The sequence below is a fragment of the Mus caroli genome, unplaced genomic scaffold, assembly GCF_978045245.1.
Source record: "Mus caroli unplaced genomic scaffold, Mus_caroli_1 scaffold_4, whole genome shotgun sequence".
NCBI classification, from domain to species: domain Eukaryota; kingdom Metazoa; phylum Chordata; class Mammalia; order Rodentia; family Muridae; genus Mus; species Mus caroli.
Window position 1 is genome coordinate 76,823,166 of NW_028227259.1, and position 27,200 is coordinate 76,850,365.

At 47.1% G+C, this 27,200-nt stretch overlaps 1 protein-coding gene across 1 annotated transcript in view; it reads right to left on the bottom strand.

Moving 5' to 3' along the window:
• Scfd2 (sec1 family domain containing 2) overlaps nucleotides 1-27,200 on the bottom strand; it is a 323,120-nt gene that overhangs the window by 68,279 nt on the left and 227,641 nt on the right. The window lies entirely within an intron of this gene.

Here is a 27,200-nt window from a genome sequence, read left to right on the forward strand (position 1 = left end):
GCATCTGCACCAGACCACCTAGCCTGCAGCCTGCACACTGGGTCTGCAGTGGACCACCTGGCCTGCAGCCTGCACACTGGGCCTGCAGTGGACCACCTAGTCTACAGGCTGCACACTGGGTCTGCAGTGGACCACCTGGCCTTCAGCCTGCACATTGGGTCTGCACCAGACCACCTGGCCTATAGCCTGCATACTGGGTCTAACAGCAGACCACCTAGCCTGCAGCCTGCACAGTGGGTCTGCAGCAGACTACCTGGCCTATAACCTGCATACTGGGTCTACAGCAGACCACCTAGCCTGCAGCCTGCACAGTGGGTCTACAGCAGACCACCTGGCCTATAGCCTGCACTTCATGCTCTGTGCTATGCATTCTGTCCATCTCTCCCTGTCTGTGTCCTGCTCTGTTCTAACGGTGTGCAAGCATGTGGGTGGAGTAGCTCTCCCATGGCACAGGAGGCACAGGACCGCTCAGTGCGTCTGCTCTGTGGCTTCCTGCTACATGGGCAGAGTGAGAAGAGTGGGACACACTCTCGCTGGGTGACCTGGCCCTTTTCCAGCCAGGTTGGTAGGCACCATGAGCCCATCACTGTGACCAGTCATCCCAGTTTTGAAGCCCTTCTCTTTCTTCTGCATGTGTAACCTGGTTTCATGTTAACTAAGGTCTTTTCAGCAATGCCAGCCATTTCTTACTCTACCCAGCTCTTTTCATTTCCTGAATCTTTAAAAAATAACCTTTAGGAGCTGGAGAGATGGGTCGATGTGTCAAAGCACTGGCTGCTCTTCTGGAAGGCCCAGGTTCAATTCCCAGCACCCATGTGGCAGCTCACACTTGTCCGTAACTCCTGTTCCAGAGGGTCTGACACCCTCACACAGACATGCACACAGGCAAAACACCAAATGTGCATAAAGATAAATAAATCTTAAAAAAATAGCCTTTAAGAAACAGTTTTAGATTTACTAAGGAATATTGTAAATGGGAGGATTCTAAAAGTTGGTCAAAACATAGCATAGATAGACACATGGGTGGGAGGAAGAGTTTAAGAGATCACTGTACAAGACAGGGTCTATAGTTAATAACAATGTACTGCACACTTGAAAATTGCTGCTAGCACAGATTCCAAATTAAATCTGCCTATGAGAAGTGAATGGATATGCCAGTCTAATGTAATCACTTCGTAAGTACCCACATTTCAAACAGAACAGCACAATGTCGTGGATTAAAAAATATAATTTTTTTTAATCCCAGAACTTGGGAGGCAGAGCCAGGCGGATTTCTGAGTTCGAGGCCAGCCTGGTCTACAGAGTGAGTTCCAGGACAGCCAGGGCTACACAGAGAAACCCTGTCTTGAAGAAAAAAAAAAAAGAATAATAATTTTTGTTTGTTAGGAATTGGTAAAGATTTAAAGTCTGAAGATGTCACAGGGTTTTTCATATCTTTCTGTATGCCCTTTTCCTTACTGTTTACATCTGTCATCCGCATGGCACAGCACACTGGGACCATGCACCTCATACAAAATGCCTTTTAAACACTGAAATTAACTATCTTAAAATGCCTTAGCTTAAGGGTTGAGGGCTTCTCTAGCATGTAGATGTCCTGTATTAAACCCCAGTTCGGGGCTGGGGGAGCGGCCACAGTGTGCGGTTGATTCACTGCAGTAAGTACATCCCACTATTATGTAGCCATTACCACTGTCTGAAGAGACAAAGTTTGCAAAAACCGAAACTCTCTATTCATAAAACAAGAACTTCCCACCCTCCCACCCCAAGCCCCTGTCAATCCATGCTGTATCTCATAGATACATAGCCTGAGTACTCCGGGTACTTGGCATGTGTACAACCATACAGTGTTTTGTCCTTTTGTGACCAGCACAATGTGTTCAAGGCTCCCTGTGTTGTCTATAGTCAGCATCCTCAACCTTGTTACAAAGGAACAGATGTCACTCCCCAGGCCGACTGTGCTTCATGCTTGATTCTCATCAGCTCTCCACTGCAGTGAGTCCTGGCCCAGTCAGTTTGGAGTCCTGGGACCTCGTCCTCAAATCCTCAGCACCTGAAATCTACGACTCCTTAGGACACATTTTACAAAGCCTAACTACTGGCAGTCCCTGTCCTGGGCAGTTTTATACATCTTACTTCACTTTCGTGACTTCCTTACAAGGCACGGAATAGTTTATGTGACTCCGCTTTACAGAGTCTCACAGTCTCGGAAGGTGCAGTGACTTTCAAAGGGACTCCAGTTACCACAGGCAGTCCCGGAATTAGAACCTCTGAAGTCCCAGACATCCTGTGGTATCGCTCAGTTCCTGCCTGTGCTGGCTCTCCTTCTGTGGGGTAGCTCTTACTCCTCATACACCCACAAGTAAACACATTTCTTCGCTGAACTACAGCTGAGGCTGTTTCCTCTTGGCCTCTCTCTCCACTGCACTGTTTGTCAGTTTGAACTTCGTGGTACCCAGCATCTCTGAGCTTGAAGGCTCCTGTTCCTCATCGCCTCTTGGCTGGTTGGCATGAGCCTAGCCCTTCCCCTCTTTTCATCATACCCCAGTAGGGATCTACTTTCTAGTTTCAACTTAACTTCGGCTAGTCTTTTCAGTCATTAATGTTTTAGCTAAACGCAATGATCCAAAACAACTAACATTTTACTTTGTTGAAAGTACACGATAATTCAATGTCTACACCACCATATTCCTTTGACTTGGAGTAACGGAAGACATTTTATAGTTGGGAAACACCCCCACTGCACTAAGAGCAGCAAAGATGTCATAAGGGTGTGAGTGCTGATGTTTGGCTGTGCAGAGGGGACTGTTGGCATTCTAGGTGTTGGGTGCAAACGACATTCTCTGTGACAGGCGAAGAGTTGATGGCTGGGTAGGGAGGAGGCTGGTGCCTAGGATGACAAGCTCAATGGAAAAACATGCAAAGTCGAGGACACAGGCATCTTTGGTTGCATCCCGCAGCTGAGCTTTAACGTCTGATCTTCCATCGCTGCTGTGGGGCGAACAGGTGGTCGGCTGTGAGTGCATGGATGTGTTTAGCATGTGTGCAGCTGTGACTGGCTGCGTTAGAAGACAGATGCTCTTCTTATACATTCTTCACTGGGAAACAGGAAGCTCCCACAGAGGTGGTCAGGACCTTGCAGTGATGTGACAGGATGTCTGATTTACAGTCACTTCGCTGTAAGACAGAACCAGGCAGTGTGAGGATGGAGCAGCTGCTATAGGGACTGGCAGCAGACTGCGTGTGGGTGTGTGCGTGCATATCTATGCAAGAGAGAGGTGGGGGAACTGCATACACTAGGTATCTCAGGTCCAGACAACCAACTGTTACTTGGCGTGATGTCATAAAACACATCCAAATGTAAGTTCTAAATCTCACAGCTTGCTGCTTCCATCCAAGAGCAGGAAAATCGCTTGCAAATTACAGTTCATGATAGAACATGACACTTTTGGATTTATAAAGGCCATTCTCAAATATTCCGTTTTGTCTTTCAGGCACACAGGATGCTGTGCGTGTGCATAATGAACCCTGAACTTGGCTGTGGTCTGACTACCTCTGCCTGGTGGAAAGCAAGCCGAGGTCACGGGCACTCCTTCCAGGAAGAGTGTTAACAGCCAGTCTGTAATTTGTGGCTCTTCTCTGGAGCTGCAGCAATTTCAGATGCCCTGCCCAGCCTGAGTGCTTGAGTCCAGGGAGAGACTATGGTGAGCAGAGCCCTCTGCTGGCTGGAGTCGGGAATGCAGTGAGTGAGGCCTGACAGGTTTCTTAAGGCTCTGTATGGAAGGGCTGTGTCACTGAAGCAAAAGTTAGTTTCTAATGACAACAATGGGGTGATAGCACAATTCAAGAAAATATGAATAGCTGGGAGCCTGGGGCTGAAGACAACACAAAAACAGTGGAAATGAATGGGAAGGACAAGGGACTTTCTCTGGTCATACTCGGGTACAAGCTTGGACTTAAAAGGCATTCTGAGAAAGAGGCAGCAGTGTGCTAGGCTCCTTACACTCAGAACACACACCTGCTGTGTCACACTGGTGGACAGAACTGGTTAGGAGGGGGGAAGGAGGAGGAAGAAGAGGGGGAAGAGGAAGAGGAGGAGGAGGAAGAAGAGGAAGAGGAGGAAGAGGAAGAGGAGGAGGAGAAAGAGGAGGAGGAAGAGGAGGAGGAGGAAGAGGAGGAGGAGGAAGAGGAGGAAGAGAAGGGGGAGGAAGAAGAAGGTGAGGAAGAGGAGGAGGAGGTGGCAGAGATAGCCACAGGACAGTCATATACAATTGAGGCTGTCCTTTGCCTGTCTGTATCCTCTTTATCCCGTCCATCTTTTACGTAAAAAGTAGCATCTCTGAACTCAGCAAGCGCTGCCCAGGACTACAGCAACCCTGGTACTCACTGGTTCAGCCAGGTAAGGGCGACTGCAGCACATAGTGGACACACAGAGCCCAGGGACTTACAACAGAGCTGGGCTGAGTCAGATCAGAGTCAGTGGGCCACTGGAATGAAAACCCCCTCCATGTGGCTATCAGGGATGAGAGAGCATTTACAGGGAAGTGGGCCTCCAGAGAGGGTGCAGAGAGGTTTTGGCATGGATTCTGGGGACAAGTAGTTGAGGTCCTGCCTGAGCTTGGTAACATTGGCAAACTATTGTGTGCTTCTGTTTTCTCACGGAGGGTCGTGAGAGGGAGCGGCAGTAGCAGAATGACCTCAGTCAGTAGAGTCCAAGGTAAAAGCTCTTACCATGAGCCTTGTACACACTACTCCCATGGTTATTTTCATTTTTCCCAACCTCTTAGGTCCTCTGAGGCATGAGGGCGGGGTGGGGTGGTAGTGGGGATTCTGCTTCTCTATTTAGTGAGTCACAGCATTGCTAAGGGTCTGAAGGGGCTGCTTACACCTGCCTAGACTCTGGAGGACAAGCTGTAGCACCATTTATGGAATAGAATACTTGCTTAGGGCTTGGGGCATCCCATCAGTGTTAAGTGTCTACCATATTACACCCTGAGATGGATGGAGAAGGTTGGAATCCTAGAGGTCATTGAATTTCAAAATAAGTTGCAGGGTAGTATTTACTTATATTCTGTCTGCACCCATGAGTGCTGAAAATGACCTACAAAAAAATAAACTCTCTGGTTCATCACTATGTTGTCCTTAGAGCCGTAGTTTGGAGCAGAAGATGCCCATTAATTCTCCGGTCGAGTCAGTTTGTCAGGCAGGGATGCCTAAAAGCTGCTCATGAGGCAAAAAAAGAGTTTCAAGGAAGCTCTCCTCCTGGAGTCTGGCGCTCTCTTAATTCTCCATTCCCGAGTTAGTCTAGTGTATGGATCCATGTGCTCTCTTTCAGTATCATCCTATTATAAGTGCCTTTTAAGATTGAGTTCTGACATAGCTAAAGCCTTCCGCCAGTGTTCCAACAGTCCTAGAACGTCCTTGAGCAAGACCATGGGCTTGAAATTCAGTAAGAATGTTGACATTCAGAATAGCCTCTGGTATTACACTATCACTTAGAATAAAAGCCAAGTCGCACCCATATACAGGAATTTACAATGGTTTAGGAAGTAGATCGGGCTGTGGTTTTAGAGTATTGCATTATTCATGAGATGGTTAGCTAGAACGGAACTCCCTAGTTAGAACCATGACTTGGGTGTGAAAGCCCTTGCCCTAGGAGTGAAAAGTTCTCACACCTGGCTTCTAAGACTATAGCTGACCTTAGATAGGGCTGACTTTGTCTCAGTTATTTTATTGCCCAGTTCCTGCCAGTCTTTGTGTTTGCATTCCTCTGTTTTATGTAAGATTCTGGTTACCTCATTTGTATCTTGCGAATATGTCACCCAACTTCCTTATTGTCTTCTGTATAAAAAGTCTGATGCTCGAGTTGTAAAAATACATTCAGATTCCACGAGACCTCTCTCCTGTGTGCATCTGTTTGTCAATTTCATCCTACGCTTTGTCCACCTGTGACTAGAGACCCGTTCCATGCAGACAAAGGGGCCCAGAGGGTCTGCGGCAGGAGACACTGGGTGAAGGACTAGCAAAATGTTGTTAGGAGGGCAATGGGGAGAACAAATAGTCACCATAAGTGAGGGAGAAAGGCTTGAGGCTACCATGCCAATGCAAGGGGGATGGTCCCGAAGCTGCAAGGGTCATGGCTGAGACAGAGTGTGTCCTCTGAGACCAGACATGGTTCTGCAGAGGGTTTACCATTGTTCTCCCTGACTTTGCATCCAACGTTCAGAAAAGAGTCAAGCACTGGCAAACGCTCCCATCAGGACCAGGACCCATCTCAGCTCAACCCTCCCACGTGGAAAGCGGAAGCACTGGATGCCTCTGGGTGCAGGGGAGGATTGAATGCAAGGATGGACTGCATGTGATGGTCTATGCCTATAATCCTAGCATTGAGGGTACTGAGTACTGAGTACTGAGGCAGGGGGATTGTGAGTTTGAGGCCAGCCCGTGAAACAGAGAGTTCTGAGCCAGACTGGACTCCACAGAGAGAACTTGTCTCAACCAAACAGAATAAAACAAAACAAAACACCGGCAAGGAACAGGCAGTACAACACTGGCATATGGCCAACTCTCGGCAAACAGTAGCTATGTTTTGAAGGTATCAAATCGGGCAGGCGGTTTATTTCTTTAAAGTTTGCTTTTAAGTTGTTTTTCTAGCTATTGCTTACTGCCATTGCTTTTGGATGTTTAACAAGACGTACTATGCCCTAAAAGGAGCAAGGAAACTAGCAGAGGCAGCAACCCCGATAAACATGGTCTGAACCTTGGCACTGTGTGCTGAAAGAGTGGGCCCCAGAGCTCTCTGCCTCTGGCCCTCGAGAGAGCCAGCAATGGAAGGTGGTAGGTCTGGTGCGTATCGCGTGGGGGAAGAGACTCAATTCTTGACAGAACAGTTAAAAGTAAGATAATATAGAAAATGCATTGTTAAATTTAAAGGTGGTAAGGAAATCGAATGCTCTGCTTATCTGCCCCTGGGTGAAGGGGGCTTCTCTGGAGCAGGGGTGTGTGACAAATGTCCATCTGTATAGGTGTGCCAGAGGCTTGACTCAGCTCTTATTTCCTCTGGCTCCTCTATCTTCAGGACATTCTGGGCTGATTTTTACAGAAAAGGGATACACAGTTGGATTTCTTTTTCTTACGTGTTATTAGAACTTCACACATACATGAAGTTTTCTATATTTCATTGTTTTAAATGCACACAGATACAGTGAGGAGATATCCCAGTCAGTCGAAGGCTTTATATACACACACTCCATTTTCCTTCATTTGAAAGGTGCCTTAAGCAATTAAAACCACCAATCCTGAGATAAGGAGGTCAGCCTTTCCAGACAGCATACTATTACAGAGAGAACCCAAACACGGGTCTGGCATTTGCCTTGCCACTGGACATTGTCACTGGGAAATGCCCAATACCAATTATTTTACACTCAAGAGGATGACACACATACTTTGTGAATCTAAAACATGTTTACCTTCCTTTGGAAGGAAGTTGAAGACACACATGTCAAGATATCCGTGTTTCTTGCCGGACCCCACATCACCTCTCAGCACACCCACCCAATCAAAAGCTTCCTCTCCTATCATCCTCCCCAGTCATTCTTGGTTCCCCTGCATCTTTCTCCATCTTTGTTTCGCACTTCCTCTCTAGGTTTTCATTATCCTGCATTAATTCTTCCCCATCCTATCCAGGGCTGTGCACAGGCTAGGTCTCAGGGCCAGCCTATGTTACAGTGCCTAGCTGAGGTAGACTGTCTTCTGGGGATGAAAGCTCCGCCCTTTTCCACCCCTCCACCACACCTCTCAGAATACAAATATGATTACTTAGAATCGTGAGCTCCCATGACAGTGATGGCAGTGAACTTGGCAGGTCCCAGCCCCAAGTAAGTCTTGGGCATGATCCTTTCCATTTCATAGCTGATAGGGGTCAGAGGTAATGAGTCATCTGCCCAGGGTACAACTCCTCTTGGAGACAGAACTGCATTGGAGCGGTGCTCAAAGAGGGGCTGCTGGGCTTGAGATTTGAATGTGAAGTGGTCAGGTGTGGTGCAACAAAACAGCATGTAATTATGTCCATCGGACCTGAGCATGAAGCTTACGAGAGCAGGCCCTTCATGTCATATTCACATCCTGCCGAAATCCAGCTGAGGTCCATGTCATCTGCTTCCATTTCTCCGCACACCTGATCCCTGTCCATCCTTCTGTGGCAGGTGCACATCCTTTGTTACTCTGGAGGTCACAGCAACTTCCGCTGCACTTCACCCGGTTTTTGACATCTTTCTACACATCCTCTCTGTGCTGTGCTATGGGACCTTTGAGAGCTTGGCTCAGGGTTCACTCCATTCCTAGCCTGTACTTGGAGTGGTGCCCAGCACCCGGAAGGTATTTAGCTGGAGTATGCAAAAAATGGACTGAATTGACATGGAGTTGGCTCAGTTTATAAATTAACATCGTTTAAAAATTCACCTACATTTTCTATGGCATACCGGTTTAAGAGTATCTCCCTGGCAATGAAAGAATTCTGGTTTGGGTGCCTGACAGTCTAACTGGAAACTTGGAACCACTGCCTTGCCTGTAAGAACAGCATGACACTTTATTAGGAAAGAGTTTAGGATTCCAATCCAGATAAAAAACCACAAGAAAATGGTGTGTTCAGATAGAAACTGGTCAAGGATCAGAAAGTTCACTTTCACTTTGCAATGGTTCTCAACCTTCCTAATGCTGCAACCCCTTAATAGAGTTCTTCATGCTGTGGTGACCCCTAACCATAAAATTATTTCCATTACTACTTCATAACTGTAAATTCACTACTGTATGAGTAGTAATATACGTATATGATATGCAGATGATCTCAGGCAGCACATAGGTTGAGAAGAGCTGTTTTAAGGCATTTCACAAAGCTACAATTCCTACATCAGTTGAGACCATTGCTGTTAGCATATATATCTCATTTCAAAGCTTGCATATTCCTGCCCTAGGAAATATTTTCCAGTGGGCCTGTGGCTAACCTCTTCTATTATTTCAGGATTAGCTCTGGTAGAGATTTATTGAAAGAAAAATTCAAGAGAGTCACTATCTTTCCAAAGGAAACAAGAAGAGGACAGCTAGAAAGAATCACATGCCTTTGAATGCACAGGCAAAAATCTAAGCTCAAGAGGTCCAACAACATCAAATCGCGCAGTCCCCAGAAGAGGCGACTGCATGAAGGAGAGCTCTGAGTTACCACCATGTGAAGCAGGAACAGCGAGAGGCAGTCACAGGCTTGGGGGTCCACCATCACAGCCTCAGTAGCATCCCAAGAGTAAAAACAAAGCAGTGGAGGGTGCTACACAGGGAAGTTCTGCATCCTGATCTGTTTTTAGGCTCAAGTCCCAGGAGCTGGGAGGAGAAAGGCAACAAGTGAAGGAGCTTGCAGTGATGGTGGCTGAGGAGCAGACCTAGAGTGATGTGTGTGGAGAGAGCATGGTGCTGGGACCAAATCCTGATCCCAGCCAGAGCAATCCCAGCTCTTAACTGCTGAGCCATCTCTCCAAACCCCATAAACTCTTTTTGAGGGCAGGTCCTGTTTAGCTCAGGCTGACCTTGAACTTGCTATGCATCTGAAGATGATCCTCCTGCTTCTCCCTTCCACGTCCTGGGACCACAAGCACATGCCATCATACTTAGTCTGACATACACATATGTCCGCATTGCATTCAAGATTTGGTAATAAGGACTTAGAAGTAAGGAGGAGGGAGGGATCAGAGATGAGTTCTGGGTAGATGGTGGTATCATTCATAGATGGAAACAAGGAACCAGCAGACAGGCTTTAGACATGAGGTCATGTGAGACTAGAAACCACGCAGTGTCTATGTTGCTACAAGGTGTGGCACTGAAAAGCACTGACAAGGCATGGCTGCCATTATTAGCATTACTGCCCCTATCACTAGCAACCACAGAGAGCTGTCAGGACCAGGGGAAGCAGAGCAGAACGGTGATGCTGGTTTGCCTATGCTGTGAGTGTCAAACACATTTATTGGCAAATTGGTTCAAATGCCACGAATGCTAATGATAGACTGGTTTGATGGCTCACTCTGTAACTCCATGGAGGTCTGCTTTGGAATAATGCTACCACAGAATTGTTATTGAATGTTTCTGTCCTTCTACAGTAAAGAGCTTTAATGCATAATAAACAAACACAATGCTGATCAGCGTAAAGAGCATTCCTACTAGAGCATGTGTTCTCTAGATGGTATGTATGCCTTAGATGGGTACATCTTAGCTGGTAAACATCAGGAGAAAAACTGCTATAGCCACCAGTGCACACAGTGTCATCCTAAGTGAGCAAAGCTTATCTCGATTGTGTTCTGAGCTCTTTCGATGGGCAGTGAGCTCTCATACTCCTCTACTGCCCTCCGCTGTTCAAGATGAGTCAGCAGGCAGCTAAGACTGCAGCCCAGCCAGTGTGTGGTGGCAGGGCTGGGTGGAGGGTCAGGGAGCAGCGAGCTTTATGGTCTCTGTCTCTGCTTCATCCAACTTTATCTCAGGAAGATACACATGACAGACACAGTTTAAAATAACGATCCACATGGGGAAACAAATACTTTTTAAAAACACATTGTGGGCACAATTTATGATCACCATTCCTTGCTCTCCCATTGAGGCTATTTTAATTGAGTTCCAATGTGAGCTACCAGATCCCCGACTTACTGTGATGGCTTTTGACACTGACATAATTTGGCTTACACAAGGTATATGTCTTCACCCAGCAACCTGGACACTGCCAGACAAGTCTTCAAAGGTAGTGTACGACAACAGATCCAGCAAACCAAAACCAACGCTTCCCTCATTTCCCACGTCTCATTGCCAACACTGTAGATCTGGTTTTCATGGTGGATACACCCAATCTATGTCACGGCAGTCATCTGTAGGAAGTAGCACCTATGACTCTTTTTTTTCTGCTGCATGTGAAGAAGAGAAGCTACGTTGTAAAGCTGACAAAATAATTTTATGACTGTAGTTGAGTTTGTGTTCAAAGAAGATGCGCTTACTAATCTATCTCACGGAACACTCATCTCAAATCCTGATATTTAAACTAAAATGTTTCAATAACAATTATTGTCTAGACAACTGCTAGTTTCTCTGTGTGTAGAATTGCAAGGCCTACATAGAGGGTCGTTTCCTATCAATAACTTGTCAGTTTTAACATTAGCTTCTATATGTAAGGTTGGAGACCCATTCAGATGATGAACATGTGACCTCTATTGACCAAGGGAAGCTAGTCACAAGTAGAGAGTGTCTCATCACTTGAGCCCCGCCTCTTAAACTGAGGGTTGCAGCCCCATGTGGGGCCTGTTCCTGAAGTGTGGGCTACAGGAAAGTTGGCAACAGGAAAAGGGGTTTAGAATGTACAAGAACCAAAAATGAGTTTAAACCCCAATGTAGGAATCCTGGGTGTTTCTAACAGTGCTTACTGGAGTTAGATTTAAAGCCACTCACTGCAGCCTTGGAACTGAATGCACAACACACAGTTACCATGTGTGCCTTCACACTGCTCAAGGCCAGGAAGGAAAACATGGGGGAATAGTGGGCAGTCACAAAAGCAGGACTTACTCATGTAGCCTGGCTCCCAAACAGGAAGCCAGTGATGCCACTCAGCCTGGCAGGGAATTAACCCAAAGGTGCTTTGTGTCAGTTATCTTTATATTAAAACAAAAGGAGGGAATGTATAATGATAGTACAACCACTACGAACTGGAGAATTTGAGTACAGGTAGATCTTTAAAAGTAAACTTTTCTGCTGCTCTATAAAATACCTACTTCAGTACCGGGCCAAGAACCCATCCTAGATAAAGGGGCTGGCTCTATGAGCAGTGCTCTGAAACCTCAAGGTGCATTTTAATTCTTTTTCAGGGAAGCAAAAAGTGTCCCATGGTGACTGACACTGGCTTCAAAGCACAACTCCAGTGGGAATGCACTTGGACAGGCTCACAGATTTAAGTTTCTCTGAGACAAGGGTCCTTTGGGTGAGTGTACAAAGCCTAAAAGAGACCAAGCTGAGACAAAATGAACAGCAAAAGGTTTATAAAACAGGATTCCTGAGCAAGACCTGGTAATTCCTGCTGAGTCAGAGAGAGCCACGCCCAGCCATATGCAGTGCTTAACCCCAGGGTCTGAGTATTTAATTTTGAATCCTCTTTGTTTTGTGGTCTGTCTTCAGTTTCCCCAAGCCGCTGTAAAACCATGAAGCTGGCTTTTGTACCTTCCCCAACAAAGGTGACAGTGGAAAATGATTCTCCTTACCTGCCCGTCTGTCCTTTATAAGCCAATGTGTTAAGCTGAATTCTGTAGCCTCGAGCACATTTTTGTTCTTTATATATATAACTAAATAAAAAAAGCCATGGAGAGTTTTGAGACGACATGGGTATTTAAACACAGAATTATTATTTAATTATTTAATTGGGATGTAATTAAGTCTCAGACAGTTTATGCTTTCCCATTTCTCTCGGGTCTTAGAGAGTATTGATCATAACAAACTTATTTAATACTGTCTGACTGCGAGACTGTTCCCTGTAAAGGGGAGATCCTGGCTGAGCTGTCCTGGCTCTGGAGAGCTGGGCAAAGCATTCAGCATGCATTAGTGAAAACAGATGAGCATGCCCGGCATTCTTCAGAGGCCTGGACAGGGCCCTTCCTATGGCAGCACAATCATTTTGCTTATTTTCCAATAAATATTTCTTTCATTTGGCATACAGCTTAGCACCATGTTTTATTAATTAGCCTTATGTTTCATCCTAAATACTAAAAGAGAGGCCTTTCAAGTCCCTCAGGATCCGAGATGCATTCTCAGTGGCTTGCTAATGCCGCCTTGGGGACTTTGGGGACTGGAGTGGTGATACTGGATGTGTGTCCAGTGGTATACAAAACCTCCTTACAAAGCAAGGTTTTATTAATAAATCATACCCCAAAGGTGTTTGCAAAACTTCCTTTAGAAGATTGCAAAACACCAGATGTAATTTTTTTGTTGTTGTTATTGGTTTAAACATTAGCTTAGAAACACAAATATTGAGTGTTTATGATTTTAGAAGACCGGAGAATCTGTCTGGAATTCTGGGTCAAAGACAGCATACTACGATCAAGTTAGGTTTAAAAATGTTTTATCAAATATGTAACAGATGTTGCCAAAATGCCACTTATATTCGCCCCTGCCACAAAGAATCTCTCAGCACACCAGAGAATGTCCTCAGATAAGCAGGAAAGCTGGGGCTACTTAAAATGGTGCAGGCATTGCCCAGGCATGACTTCTTCTATGACAGCAAGGGGATAGGAGTGACAGGCCATCCTCTCCACACTCTGCTTTGCTTGTTCTCTCTGCAAGGTGTCAGGGCGGCAGGTGCACCCACTTTTGCCTGCATAAAAGGCAACACCCTACAGCCCCCTTTCCCTGGTGTTTAGAAAAGAAAATCCTGTCAGGTTTTCTTAAAGCTGTGTAAGGCTTTGGAGGATTCCCCCACCCCACCCCACCCCCACCTTCCTGCTTTGTCCCTGAGAGAATCTTATTCTGCAAACTTGCAGCTGACAATGAAGCATCAAGTTCAAGCCCTATGCTAGCTAAGAGATGAAGGATCTGCGTCCTCAGCCGTGCTACAGCGCTCTGTGTGTTGTGGGGATATGCACACCCCTCATCCCACAAAAGGAGGATTTGTCAAGATGCACTGAGAAAAACGCCTAACTTGAAATTTAAAATGTCTAGCCTACAAGGAAGAATGTGTGATGGGAAGAGAAAACAAAAGTCTGAACCACGTGAAACGTTACACGAGCCGTCTTTAAGGTTTCTGGTGGGGATTTCATGCAGGAAATCCCCCTCACACTGTGTGAGAAGACAGGGCTCTGGACATGTTGCTTTGTGATTCTCTGACTAGAAACAGGTAGAGTTGGAGAGGATTTTGTGGTGAGCGATCACTGTTCTGTCCCCACTTACTGAGGCTGGCATTTTTTTGAACAGAATTGAACAAATTCTGACTTTCTGTTGGCCTTTCTTTCCCACAAGCATTTCTCCTCAGGGTGTTTCTCCACACACACACAATGCTCTAACCGAGCTATGGAACAGGAAGTGTTTTTCTAGGTTCCGTTTTGTTTTCTTATCCTTCTCTGGAGGTCTCTAGAGGACAGGTCCCTACCTAGTTTCTCTTTAAACAGGGTTTATGGAAAGATGGGTTTACAGAGGACTGCTACCATCCACATATACCCTCCAAAGCCAGAATAACTGACAGGAGCATCAGTCATTGCATGACTCCAGGCTGTAGGATGTCATGATGCCTGGAGACAGAGTACCATGCCTCCAGCTGAGGGAACAGAAAGAGAGAAACCACGATCTGGGCAAGGGGTGGCTCCTAAGACCCCCGCCAAGGGACATTAGGGGAAGATACAGGTTGGAGAACCTGTTGAGACCAAGGAGTGGGATGTCAACATATGACAAGTGCCATAGATGAGCCCTGCAGTCCTCTCCTTCACAGAGTTCTCAGCTGTATGGAAGAGGGGAAGACAGAAGGTGTCGGCCATACCTTTCAGCAGGCAGCCCTGGGAAACAGGACATGCTTTAACCCTAAGTGATGAGCATCAGCTTTGATGATATTCAGGCTGGACATATACATGACTGGATTGAAATGTTAGTGCACTCTAAGTGTGGCTGGACAACGGTGGCCTGGCCAGTTCAAATATTCATTGCAGGTGAAAGCAAAGAACCAGGCCCCCTGAGCAGTCTAAGTCATAGTGAGGGACAGAGCAATGTCTCTGCAGTTTTGTCTCCGGAGTCATGTCTGCCTAACATACAATGCTTCCCTTTGGGGACAGAGAAAAGATTTGAGAGTGGAGAATGCACTGCAGGAGAATGGCTGCATCCAATATGCAGTTTTCTAAGTATTAAAAATAATCAGAAAAAAAAAAACAAGACAGGCTTCAATTGATGCAACACACTGTCTTTGTTTTTGTTTAATAGACTAGCTTCCTCCTAAACTGTAGCAGAACCTTGAAGTAGAAATTCCATCCCCTGAGGGATGCCATACCATTTTGCTAGCATTTCTTGGAGTGCATAGCAGATTTTATTCTATTTCTGCACCAGTTTCTCTTTCCATAAAACAACTTAGAGACAGTGAGGGCTCCACTTCCATTTTCCCATATGATAAATGCACCTAAGTGATGTTTCATTTGGCTATTTTCCTGATTTAATTTCGCCATCTCCTTCCCCACATTTTGGATGATGCAATGACCTTCCTTCCTTCCTTCCTTCCTTCCTTCCTTCCTTCCTTCCTTCCTTCCTTCCTTCCTTCCTTCCTCCCTCCCTCCCTCCCTCCCTCCCTCCCTCCCTCTCTGCTTCTATAGATTATAAAGATATTTAGCATTATTTTATGCTACATGAAAACAAAGGCTCTTAGCTGTCTTCTTTCTCTAAATGCAGGTGGCTCCTGATTTGCTTGGTTTGATTTCTTAGTTTCTAATTTTCCAAGGGTGCAAGAGTGAGATGGAGTCAGTAGAACTTAACTTGTTTTTCTTGCCCCTTTCTGGTGGTAGGCATCCACAACAGTTCACTCTTATGCAATGCTGATCGGTGGCCGCAAACGCAGTTCCTGGGTAGCCACATGGTCCTGAAGGGAAACAGTGGCATTCTATGATGCTATGTGTCCCATCTGTGGAAGATGATGGTGGGCTACACGTGATAAATGCAGTTCTATCACTCTGGGGACTCTTCCTATAACACAGCTTGTTCATCCTAAGTGCATTTTCAGGGTAAGGTCTTTTCACTTTACGACGTGCTTCCCAGGCTATTACTTGCTATAAGCTGAAGGGCACATGTGCCGCAGACATTTCATTTCCAGTAGTCACAGAATCTCGGGAGGATCATAGCATCATTCCCATTCTACATGAGAAACAGAGCCGCAGAGATGCCAAATTAGTGATTCTGGCTAATTGGTTAACACTGGAGGAAGCTATCTTCTAACCTGGGTGCCTATTTGTTTCATATAAGGTAAAGAGAGAGGGCAATTATTTAAATGAGTAGGACATTTAATTGATGTCCCTAGTTATGTGAGTGGAACATGGCAGTCCTTTAATGCCCTTTGGGGAAATAAACACCCACTTATTGATCACAAGGGGATCACTATAGAAAAAGCACATGGGGGTGGGGGGATGTGATTTAAAGAAATATTATGATTAGGAGCATACTTTGAGTTTTGTCTTTATTCACACTGTAATTTCCTGTATAATATATATCACACACTACACGATACAATGTGACATCATACTGTGATATTTTAGCATGGAACTGTTCTAACTCAGGCCTTTGTTAGTCCCCCTGGTCTGTTTGCTTCGAGTACAGTGTGAGAAGTGGAGAGAATGACCACATCCTGCTCCCAGAGATGCCTCTAAGAGTGCAGCAGGGCCTGCTCAGACCAAGGTGCTCTTTTGCTAGACATAATCTTATCCTGTATTTTGGCATTACATTTTTATGCATTTTCTTTCTTTCACATTTTTTTAAATTTCTTTTCATTATGCCTGATCATTTTGTTTTGTGAAAGTCTTGCCTCCTTTGTTGGATGGCATCTGCAATCTTGTTGGCCTGATTCTCTCCACCCTCATAACTCCCTCCACACATCTCCAAGATGGCCTTCCCTTGCCCTGCCTTCATGTCCTACATTCTGGCCTTAGCCCCCTGACTCCCTCCCTCTCATCCCTCACTCCTTTTCTCACGCCTTCCTCCCCTCATGCTGCATGTCTGTGTAAGCTGGAGATGACCTATCGTTCATCCAAATGCTCTCAGACAATCTGCTGTGGCATCATGTGAGCTGCAGTTAATGTCAGAGGCAATTTTAATGTGCTTATTTATTATCCTCTTAGAAGTGCAGAATCAGGGTCAAAAGGAACAGCTTACATGATTCAATGGCTCATGAAGGATGAACTGACCCTAGCAAGAAAGCTGTCTTCTTACATGCGAGTTTAATTGCACATGTGTGTTTGTTTAATGAGATGACTGGGCCGCAAAAGTTGGTAAGCCCTGACCAGCATCAGTGTCCCCAAGCCCTGTGCATTTTCATTAGCCTTGTTTTCTGTTATGTTGAGCACTAACTTGCACTACACACTACCAGCAGTCTCCCCTGAATGTCCCTGCTGATCCACTTGGAGTTAATTGCCTCACTGAAGGATCTTCATATGGCTGTCCCACTTGTGTATTGCACCAAGGAGTCCAGACAAGGTGGAAATGTGAGTCTGCCCACCAGTCCACAGATAGAAATAACTTTATTGCCCTGTTAAGATGCTAAAAATGAGGCAGAGATGAAGTATGGAAGTATAGTTGAGTTATATGGAAGAGTCACATAGATTATGAAGTTCAACTATGACATTTCAAGTCAAATGGTGATACCAACTGTATAATCTACCATACAAAAGAAAATTCCCTTTAAATTTTAGGTTGTTGAGCCTTTAATGGATAAGCAATCTCTCCAATCCCTAACCCCCTTTAAACCAAGCAAACAGCAGAATTATGTTAGTCCACCCCACCATGTCTATCTTGTTTGTCCTTCTTGTCAAGAGTATGTTAGAACAAATGACAAGATAGTTTTAGAGTCATGAAACATCATGTATGAGTCAGGGCTCTTGAGAAACAGAATGGGCTGCCCCTCGTCCACGTCCATAGGCTGCCACCAGGTGTGGCCCAGAGTAAAGGTGGATTTTTCCACTTCAGAAGATGTAAGTTAGGAGTGGGTCTTCCTACTTCAAATGATTCTATCAAGGAAAACTCCTCAAAGGTGTATCCAGTTGTTGGGGTTTAGTGAATTCCACGTGTAGTCAAGTTGACAACTATGAACCTCACATCTAAAGGATTAATTGCCACCCCCAATGAAGAAAAATATGGCAATCTTTTTCCCTATAATTTATGTTTTTACTCACATTACATCCCAATCTCAGCCCCTCCTGCCTCTCCTCCCAGCCTCTCTCTTACAAATCCTGCTCTCCTCCCCCATTACCCTTTGCCCTTCTCGAGGAAAGCAACCAATGCTGTATCTCGTCAGCATTCCTTTCAAGTTCACTTCTTTCCATGATTTATTTATTTTTGTTTTATGTGCATTGGTGTTTTGCCTACATGTAGGTTTGTGTGTAAGTGCTAGATTCCTTGGAACTAGAATTACAGACAGTTGTGAGCTGTCATGTGGGTGCTGGGAATTGAACCCACATTCTCTGGAAGAGCAGCCAGTGCTCTTAAATGCTGAGCCGTCTCTCCAGCCCTCAGTCACATCTGTCAGAAGCAGAGCTGAGGGAGAGGGCAGGTAGGTCTAGGTATATACACAGGAAGCTGGAGCAGCCTGGGCTGCAGGTGGATGGAGCATCAGGAGAGTGGCTGAGAGGGACCTGGGGCAGGGGCTGGGAGGGGCTGTACTGAGCAACACTGGAGAGCTCCTGGTCAGAAGCACCCAGCAGTCCTGGCCTGCAGGAAAGCTTACTCACGGGGACCCAGTGCTGGGAGCTGAATGCTGGTGTCGCTGGGCTCCAGGAGAGACGTGGTCTCCGAGAGCCTTGAGATGTTCATGTATCAAGTGGCATTTGAAGAACTGTTGGCAGTGTGCCACTCCACCCTTAGGCTCATGGGTCTCTGAGGCTGGTACAGCGACTCCTCCCATTTAAAGACAGGCAAGTAAATGGCAGCTTAAGTACATTGTCAAGCTTTCAGGGCTCAAGGATTATGGCAGACTTCCCATATCTACTGAGTTAGAAATTCCTATTCTTGCCCTTTTACTGTAGGAGAAGGAATTAGAGAGGACCAGAGTGAAGACAGGTCACTGAGTCTGGACAAATGGGGGGTAAATACGTGTTTTGATGAAGGGCTCAGGTTTGGGAGCACGACTGAACTGACTCTGAGGAATGAGGCTGGGGTGCTGTGACCCTAGAGACAGACTGCAGCCTACAGCCCCACCTAGAGTCTCATCTGAGTCAAACAGCCTCTAGCTATTTATCTACAGTGGAGCAAGGGGAAAGTTCTTTAATCCTTAGAGAAGTTCTGATTCTAGAACCCCAGGCAGGGCTATAACTGTACAAGGCAGGACGCTGTGCAGGCAGAAAGCCATTCAGCCAATAAAAATGGTGAACTCCAATTGTCCTGTCTGCTAATATTTCTCTGAAAGCTATCTCAAATTCTTTTGGGATAAGGTGGGGTATAAACCTGAAAAACACACATGTCTGTGTGATAGATGCTTCCCCTAAGCAGCCTTTTTTTTTTTTTTTTTTGGTTTTTCGAGACAGGGTTTCTCTGTGTAGCCCTGGCTGTCCTGGAACTCACTCTGTAGCCCAGACTGGCCTCGAACTCAGAAACCCGCCTGCCTCTGCCTCCCGAGTGCTGGGATTAAAGGTGTGCGCCACCACGCCCGGCTAAGCAGCCTTTAAAAGTCGGTTTTTGTTAACTGGATGCAGCGACTAAGTTGTCCCCATGCCTTCTGTGGTTCTCTGCAGTGTGAATCCGAGCAGATCCATGCTTGGATGTCTGAGTTTAGAGCCTTCCTGTAAGTTTTCACATGTGCTGTCTCTCTCCCCTGAAAGACTAGTCTTAAAGAAGATGAAAGGAAGAGACAGTGGCAAGCCACGGGCACACACAGAGCCTGTGGGGAGAACAAATACCATCCATGGGTGTCAGGGAAAGTTACAGCATTGCTGGACTTCCACCTCATGCTTCCACACTGTCATGAGAAATTCAGCCACAGGTCTAACGGAGACCAGCGTGACTGTCTCAGACAGGTACTTTCTTCCTGACACCGAGACACTGACCTGAGGACAAAAGAGCTGGAGACAGAGGCCGTATGGAAGATCTGCCAAACAAATGATAGGGCTGTGGGGCTGTCCTGAAGTGTGGGCCTCGTGGCAGTACCACAGAGTGCAGAGGCACCTTGCCTGGTCCTTATGCATCCCCCCAAAGCCGCTCCATAATGGACAACTATAGCTGGGACAGGACAGCACAGGGGGTAGCTCTGAGATGCAATTCCAAGCAGCCAGGAGGAAGGCCAACCCAAGACACCACTGGGCCAGCAGCTCCTGAGGGACAGATAAAGAAATATCACAATGGCTAAGGAGCACAGAAGGGGAGGCCCGAATGTTCTAGACCAGTTAATTTTTCACAGATCACAACAAGACAGCAGATTCTCTGCAACGTTTCCCTCTTCCCTTTCCTTCTTTACTCTTCTGAAAATGCTCATTTCTCCAGCATCCTATAGTGATTTTGAAAGATAAACAATAGCAGTTTCGGGGCCAGAGAGATGGATCTTCCTCCTGGCCCTTTAGTACTTCAGTCAAGATAAGGGAGTCCTTCTCTGTCATGGTGGAGGGTGGATTGCAAGCCACAGTGCTCAGTAAGGAGTCTAAGAGTACCTGGCCCACTGCCCCTAGGGGCCACCTCTTAGAGATGAGTAGCTCCAGCACACAGCACATGTTCTTTTGTGTTCCTGACATGGGTGGGGCTGCACTTGGACCCCAGAGCTCTTGCTTTTCCCCCCACCCTGCTCTCCATGTTGTGTCACACTGTGGAAGAAGTCCTGTTTGTTGCCTGAGAGATGCCAGAGAGGTGCAATCGACGGTTTCCTGCTGCCTCTGTTTATAACACAAGGAAACTAATGCAAAATAATGGAAAGAATGCTTATACTTATATAATGAAATGTATTCATCATCATCAAAACGTCAGGATCCCATGCGAGAATGCTACCACTGCATTTGTAGCTGGAGGAATTAATTTAGCTCTAATGACAACTCCTGCAAGCAAACGCAGACTGCTAGCACCCAGCAGATCCTGCCTGGGCTTCCTAGCATCTTTCTCCTCTCCTGGACTTGGCTGCTTCTGAGCGAGGACAGGTTTGTTTCTGTTTGACCAGGAGTTAGCACCATGTCTGGCCCAGGTAAAGTAGCAAGGAAAATAAAGTCTGCAGATTATTTGTTATGGTTTCAAGATGAAGCACTGCCCGCCCACCTCTACTGTGGCCCCTGAACCTGCTCCTCTGGTGGAACATCTGATCTCTAGCTGGCTGCTGGCCATGTCTTGGGAAGTTCTGAAGCTTTTAGGACGTGAGTTCAGTTGGTAAAAGCATGTTGCTGGGGGCGGGCCCTGAAGGTCACAGTGCAGCCCTGCCCCTGGGTCCCCATCTCTGCTTTCTGATTGGTGCTATGTAGAAAGCTAGTTGAAATCTCCTGCCATAACAGAGCCCCAGCTACCACACCCTCCTGCCATGATGGACTGTCTTTCTGCCTTGCTCTTTCTTGTCAGGCCTCTGATCAGAATATTGAGAGACCTAACTAATACAGAACCCAAAGCTGTCAATCTCTTTTCCCACTGTTCTGTTGAGAGTTGCTATTTGTTGAAACATTGTTTTAGATGACATAATTCCTCTCAAAAACACTTCCAAAGAAAGAAGTCAGGGACAAGGGGAGAGGGAAAGGGCTGGAAAAAGTCACAGCCAGGTGGCAGGTGTTGTAAATGGACCACTGTGGAATGGCACATGCCTGCTCTCCATGAGCTTCATGGTTCCCCATGCCCTCCTGCACTTGAGGCTGGGCTGGCTCTCACTGCCAGGTCTAGCTAGGGGGAGCATCAAATCTAAAGAGCACTGGACTAGTGATTGAGACCCCGGAGAGTTGCTCTCTCCCCACAATCCCGTACCTCGTTTAAAAGAGCATAAAACACAAATGAAAGTCCAGCTTGCAGAGCTAGAGTCTGACCAATACAGATATGGATGAACACAGCCAGACATCAGACTGAGTGCAGGGACCCCAATGGAGAAGTTAGGGCAAGGACTGAAGCAGTTTGCAACCCCATAAGAAGAACAGCAATATCAACCAACCAGGTCCCTCCACACACTCAAAGCTCCCAGGGACTAAACCACCAACCAAAGAGTACACATGGGGGGACCCTTGGCTCCAGCCACATATGTAGCAGAGGATGGCCTTATTGGGCATCACTGGAAGGAGAGGCCCTTGCTCGATGACCCGGGTAGGGGAGTGCTAGGGCGCTGAGACAGGAGTGGGTGGGTGGATGGGGGAGCACCCTCATAGAGGCAGGGGGAGGGGATAGGGAGGTTTGTGGAGGGGAGACTGTGAAGGGAATGTGAATAAATAAAATAACCATTAGAAAATGAAAAAAGTAAAGATAATATCCAGTCAAAGAAAAAGAAAGTTCAGCTTAACAGTGAGAGTGCTAACTGCCACACTCCTGTCTCAAGTCAGAAAAGCATAAGACTTACTGGAAACCTTAAAGCTGTAGGAGACAGAGGGACCCACGGGGTCATAGTGACATCCCAAGCCTCTTTGCTAGGACCCCGTCTTCTGGCTGCAACAAAGGCTCAGAGATGCAATGTGTATCTGGAGCAGAGGCCTGCGCCTCAGTGGAATCTCACCCCTGCTTCCTATGCAGTGTATAGCCAGCTTTAAAGCTGGCTCCCCCTTTAAAGCTGTTCTTTATATGGTTCATTCAGCTTTCACGGTGTCCCTGATTCTGTATCCCCGCATCCTCACATACCATGTCTCCATGGCCAGCTGGAGCTTTCCCTCCCATCCCCTTTGAGAAGTGGGAAGAACTATTTTGATTTCAGGATGAGCGGTTGTAGAGGTTCTGGGTTTAAGGTGAGAAGACGGAGAGCAGGAACTACCCAGTTCCACCCACTGCATCTCGGCAACGTCGAGCTGGACTGTTTGAGCCACCCATGTGTGGTCTGTGGCTCATGCTCCTCCCAGTCCAGAAAACATCCTCATGGAGAAGAAGCAAGGTCAGCCAGAGAGAGGAGACGGGAAGACTGCTCTCCAGGTCTCCACTGAAACGACTCACTGAAGCCCAAGCTAATCCTGTCTGGAACCTAAGATGAACTCTCAAATGCTCCCACTGGGTTGAGGTGCTCAGAGTGGCAGCCGCAGCAGAGAGCTTTCAAATGTTAAGCTTCATTTTACTTTGGTGGCACGCACAACTTCACACAGGCTATAGACGTGGTTTGGTTCCAGGAAACATGACCTGCTTGTCCCAAGCCCAGGGTCCCTCCCTGGGCTGCTGGCTGGAATACTCGGGACTCTATGGGCTGATCCCCTCCCATCGGGCCCCTGCCTTTGTGCAGTGAGCTGTTATTGTTGGCTCCATATGTAGCTTTTGAAAGGAGCTCCAGGCTGCTTTCCTCTCCCTCAGCCATCCAAAGAGAGGCCCTCTAGAGTGGATCAAGGGCTTAAAAGAGCTCTTGGGAAAACACAGGTGGCCTGGCCACTGAGGCTTTCTGTGGTAGGAATGAGAGGCACACAAAGCCTTTAGTGTGGGTTCTCTCATCCTCCCCGGGGGGCAGGTGTAGAAAGAGAGCCCTGGTTATGGGCAGTCCACTTCAGAGTGGAGCCAGGGGATGGGAGGTCTGCTGTGGAAGTGCCAGGCAAGCAGTGGTCTAGCCTTCAGACACTTGGAGATGGCTTCTCATGTGCTTGTAGGCCTTAGGAATATAAACACATCCAAAAGGACAGCTTAGCTGGGTGTGGTATAACTCCAGCACTCAGCAAGCTAAGGCAGGAAGATTGGGAGTTCAAGGTCATCCTGGGTTGCGAGTGAGATCCTGTCTCAGAAGGCCAAAGAGGAAGGGGTTGGACTGGGAGAAAGAGGTCCTTTGTGTCCCTGGGAATAGATCTTAAGCACTAAGAGCTTTAAAGGCACGTATGTAGCATAACCATTCAGCATAGACAGGTAAGTGACTGGATCTTCCACCCAGGGTGCTGTGATCCAGCTCAGTCTCACAGTCACCACAAGATGACAGACAACGGTGTCACGAGGACAGACCCTCACCTACAGCAAGAACCATCTGTCCTAAGGATAACCAGAGGTTCCTTTCTCATCACACCACAGGATGTGATTTTGTTCCTCCTGCATAAATAAAATGGCAGTGAGAGGTAACAGCAACCGGAAGGAATTGTGGGTGATTGCAACACGAATGGAGACATCATTTTTGATCTGGTTTCTTTCTCACTTGAAAAAATCTGTGAAAACACACTGGAGTCATAGGACGTAGATGTACTAAAGCTGACGTGTCTGAGAGCAAGTGCTGAGTGTGTGCTTGTGTGTACACACCATGCTATGAAGTATGATGGCTCATGCTTCCCAGCCAACACAGACGAGGTGTAGTGCTGCGCCCTCACCACAGGAGACACAGGTGGCAGCTTTGGGCACGGCCGCAGTGTCACTGTGATCCTTTATGGTCTGTTCCTCGTCACCCACCCAGCTTCACTCCTGTGTACTGCAGCTGGGATAGCTTCTGAGCTTTGTTCCTTCTAGGCCTTTCCATGAGCTATTCCACTATCCAGAACATTCTTTTCCCTATTTCTATCTTGCTAACTCCTTCCCTCTTAGGCTCAACCTTGGGTATCTCTTCCTCCAGGACACCTTCTGTGGGGTTTAGCTGTGCTGACCTTTGAACTCAGCTGAGCCTATGGAAAAGTCTTAACCTCAGTTTGTACTTTTCTTCCCTGCATCAGACAAAGCAGCTGCAGTTGTGAGGTTGAGGCTTTTCTTACATATGTCCTGACTTCTGAGCCTGCTGGAGAAGGCCAGAGAAGGCCCAGGGGTCTTCCCAGAACCACACACACTGATGGTCTTCAGGGAATGCAGACCAACAAACTGCAAAAGGCCTATTTTTCAGAAACCTGTTCTCTCCTGTCTGCAGTGTGCCTCACTGTCTGTAGATGGTTCCAGCTGAGAAAGTCCCATGCTTCATCTGGGCTACCAGGCCTGCTGCTGCTCAATCCAGTGTCCACCTGTGCAAATCAGAGGCTCCAGAAGGAATGTTCCAAGGAGCCTAACGTTAGATGATCAGGCGGCCCTGAGTCAATACACAGTACTGTTTTCTCATCCACATCCCTAGGACATGGGAGTCGGGAAAGCTCTTTTCCCTGAGGCACCAGGTATAGGAAGCCATCTTCCCAGTTCTTTCCATTGTTATCTAAATCTGGAACATATTCGCCTCCATTTGATTTCTCTGGTCATTCCAGAGCAAGCTAGGACATTCTGAAGTCACTTGATCAGGCCCATCAGGTTCCTGTGGAGGATGGCTGCCTTGTTCTCTTTGAGCCTTCCTGAACTGCTGTGTGCTGAGAGAGGAACTCTTGGAATACTGGGTGGCCTGTCTCGTCAGCATCCCTCCAGTCTGCTCCTCAGAGTTGCTGGGGGCTGTCTGGTCCTAAGCTCTGCTGCTCTGCATCCTCCAGCACTATGCACAGAATATGAGTACAGAGAGCACACACGCACAGTGAGTGTCCATGGCAGGTGGAGATGCTGGGTCCTGGAGGCCATGGACTGTCATAGGTGGCTAGAGAGCAAGTCTAAGAGGAGCCAAACACCCGCACAGTGGTAAGGCCTAGAGGCAGGTCAGTGAGAGCACACAGCTGAGCTCTCAAGCCCCATGCTCATTTTTCTCCCAGATCTAAATTCCAAGATAATTTCACACAAGAACAGAGATTTCTAACATCTCTTGAAAAATCCCATCTTGTAGCCCTGAGACCACATTCCTTCCACCTTGGCACTGATAGCATTGATGATGGCAATTGTTCTTTTAGGGGTGATTTGGTCCTTTACCACATTACCTGTGTGACTTACACTACCCATGTGAAGACGAGCCCTGTGAGCTACCCCTGATCTACTGGAATAGGTTAGAAGTCCAGCCACACTGTGGACAGAGGAGCAAGGGGAATGCCAGGTTGAGTGCTGAGTCTCCACAGTCTCCGGACAAAGCATAAAGGACTTCAGCACCCAGTCCCAGCCTGTCTTCCAGGCGGCCTCAGCACCCAGACCCAGCCTGTCTTCCAGGTGGCCTCAGCACCCAGTCCTGGCCTGTCTTCCAGGTGGCCTCAGCACCCAGTCCTGCCTGGCCTGTCTTCCAGGCGGCCTCAGCACCCAGTCCTGCCTGGCCTGTCTTCCAGGCGGCCTCAGCACCCAGTCCTGCCTTGCCTGTCTTCCAGGTGGCCTCAGCACCCAGTCCCAGCCTGTCTTCCAGGTGGCCTCAGCACCCAGTCCCGGCCTGTCTTCCAGGCGGCCTCAGCACCCAGTCCTGGCCTGTCTTCTAGGCAGCTTGCTGAGCATTTTCTGGCCACCTGCACCTTTGTTTCTGTGCTTGGCATGGGAGTGTACACTTGAACCCCACTGTTCCAGAAACAGAGGCAGGAGGCCAGTCTGGGCTACATGTGAGACCTTATCTCACAAATTAAAACACCTTTATGACTGATTGATAACTATCTCCTTGTGTACTAAGTTAAATAAAACTGTATATATCACTGACTTGATTTATAAGAGAGTGCTATAATTCTGAGATTTAAAAAAGTCATACACAGGAGGGAAAAAAAACCCTAGAGAGCCTGTATCTGAAGAGACAATGTTTCTCCTTGAGAGGGAAGGCTGAAGACTTTAAAAAGTAAAGTCCATGGGTGCTAGGCAGAAGAGCTGTGTTGTCTGCTAGTCCCCAGTATCTGCTTAGGTTCTCCTCAGGGGGAAGCCGTGGGCAGCTGCCCCACTTCCAGACAAGGTTCTCAATCTGAGACAAGGTCTCTTGAGATGGACCCCAGCCAATGTTTTGAGCACATCCGTCCTGTCCCTACACTAACATCCCTCCTGCCTTCCCCCTCTCCATCTGTATCCTCTATCCCTCCCAATTCAGCAATACAAAGCTATAAAGCTCTGAATGTTCGATGTTCTCTGGTATCTCTGTGTTTTTCTCACCTAGAAAACTATTCATTTCGCAAGCCCGCTCACCTGAGCCAGCACCGCTGACTTTAAGGAGAGGGGTGGGGCAAGGCTAGAACATTTGTTGGCCCCTTGCTCTGGCGTGTGAGCCCCTTGAAGACAGGCATGCGCTTCCCCGGTGCTCTGTACTCTGTCGGCCCACAGTTGGGAGTCTGACTTCTATTCTACATGTGTTTGTACTGTATTAGTAATATACAACCCCCTGAAGTTCTATGAAAGGGTTGAAGTGAGACTAAATGTTGTGAGGTGCATTTGGTCAGGAGGGACAGCATGCTGCAGTCTAGGGACAGGAAAAGGGCCCTCTTGGTTAAATGATTATCCATGCAGGCCTCTTCAGGTCTTCTGCATGGATAATCTGAAGGGCGAACACACTTCTAGAAATGGGCCCAAGAGGACTTTCAACCCCAGGGGGATTCTCATTAGCAGGAAGTAAACAAGAAGTATGCCCTGAATTTAGA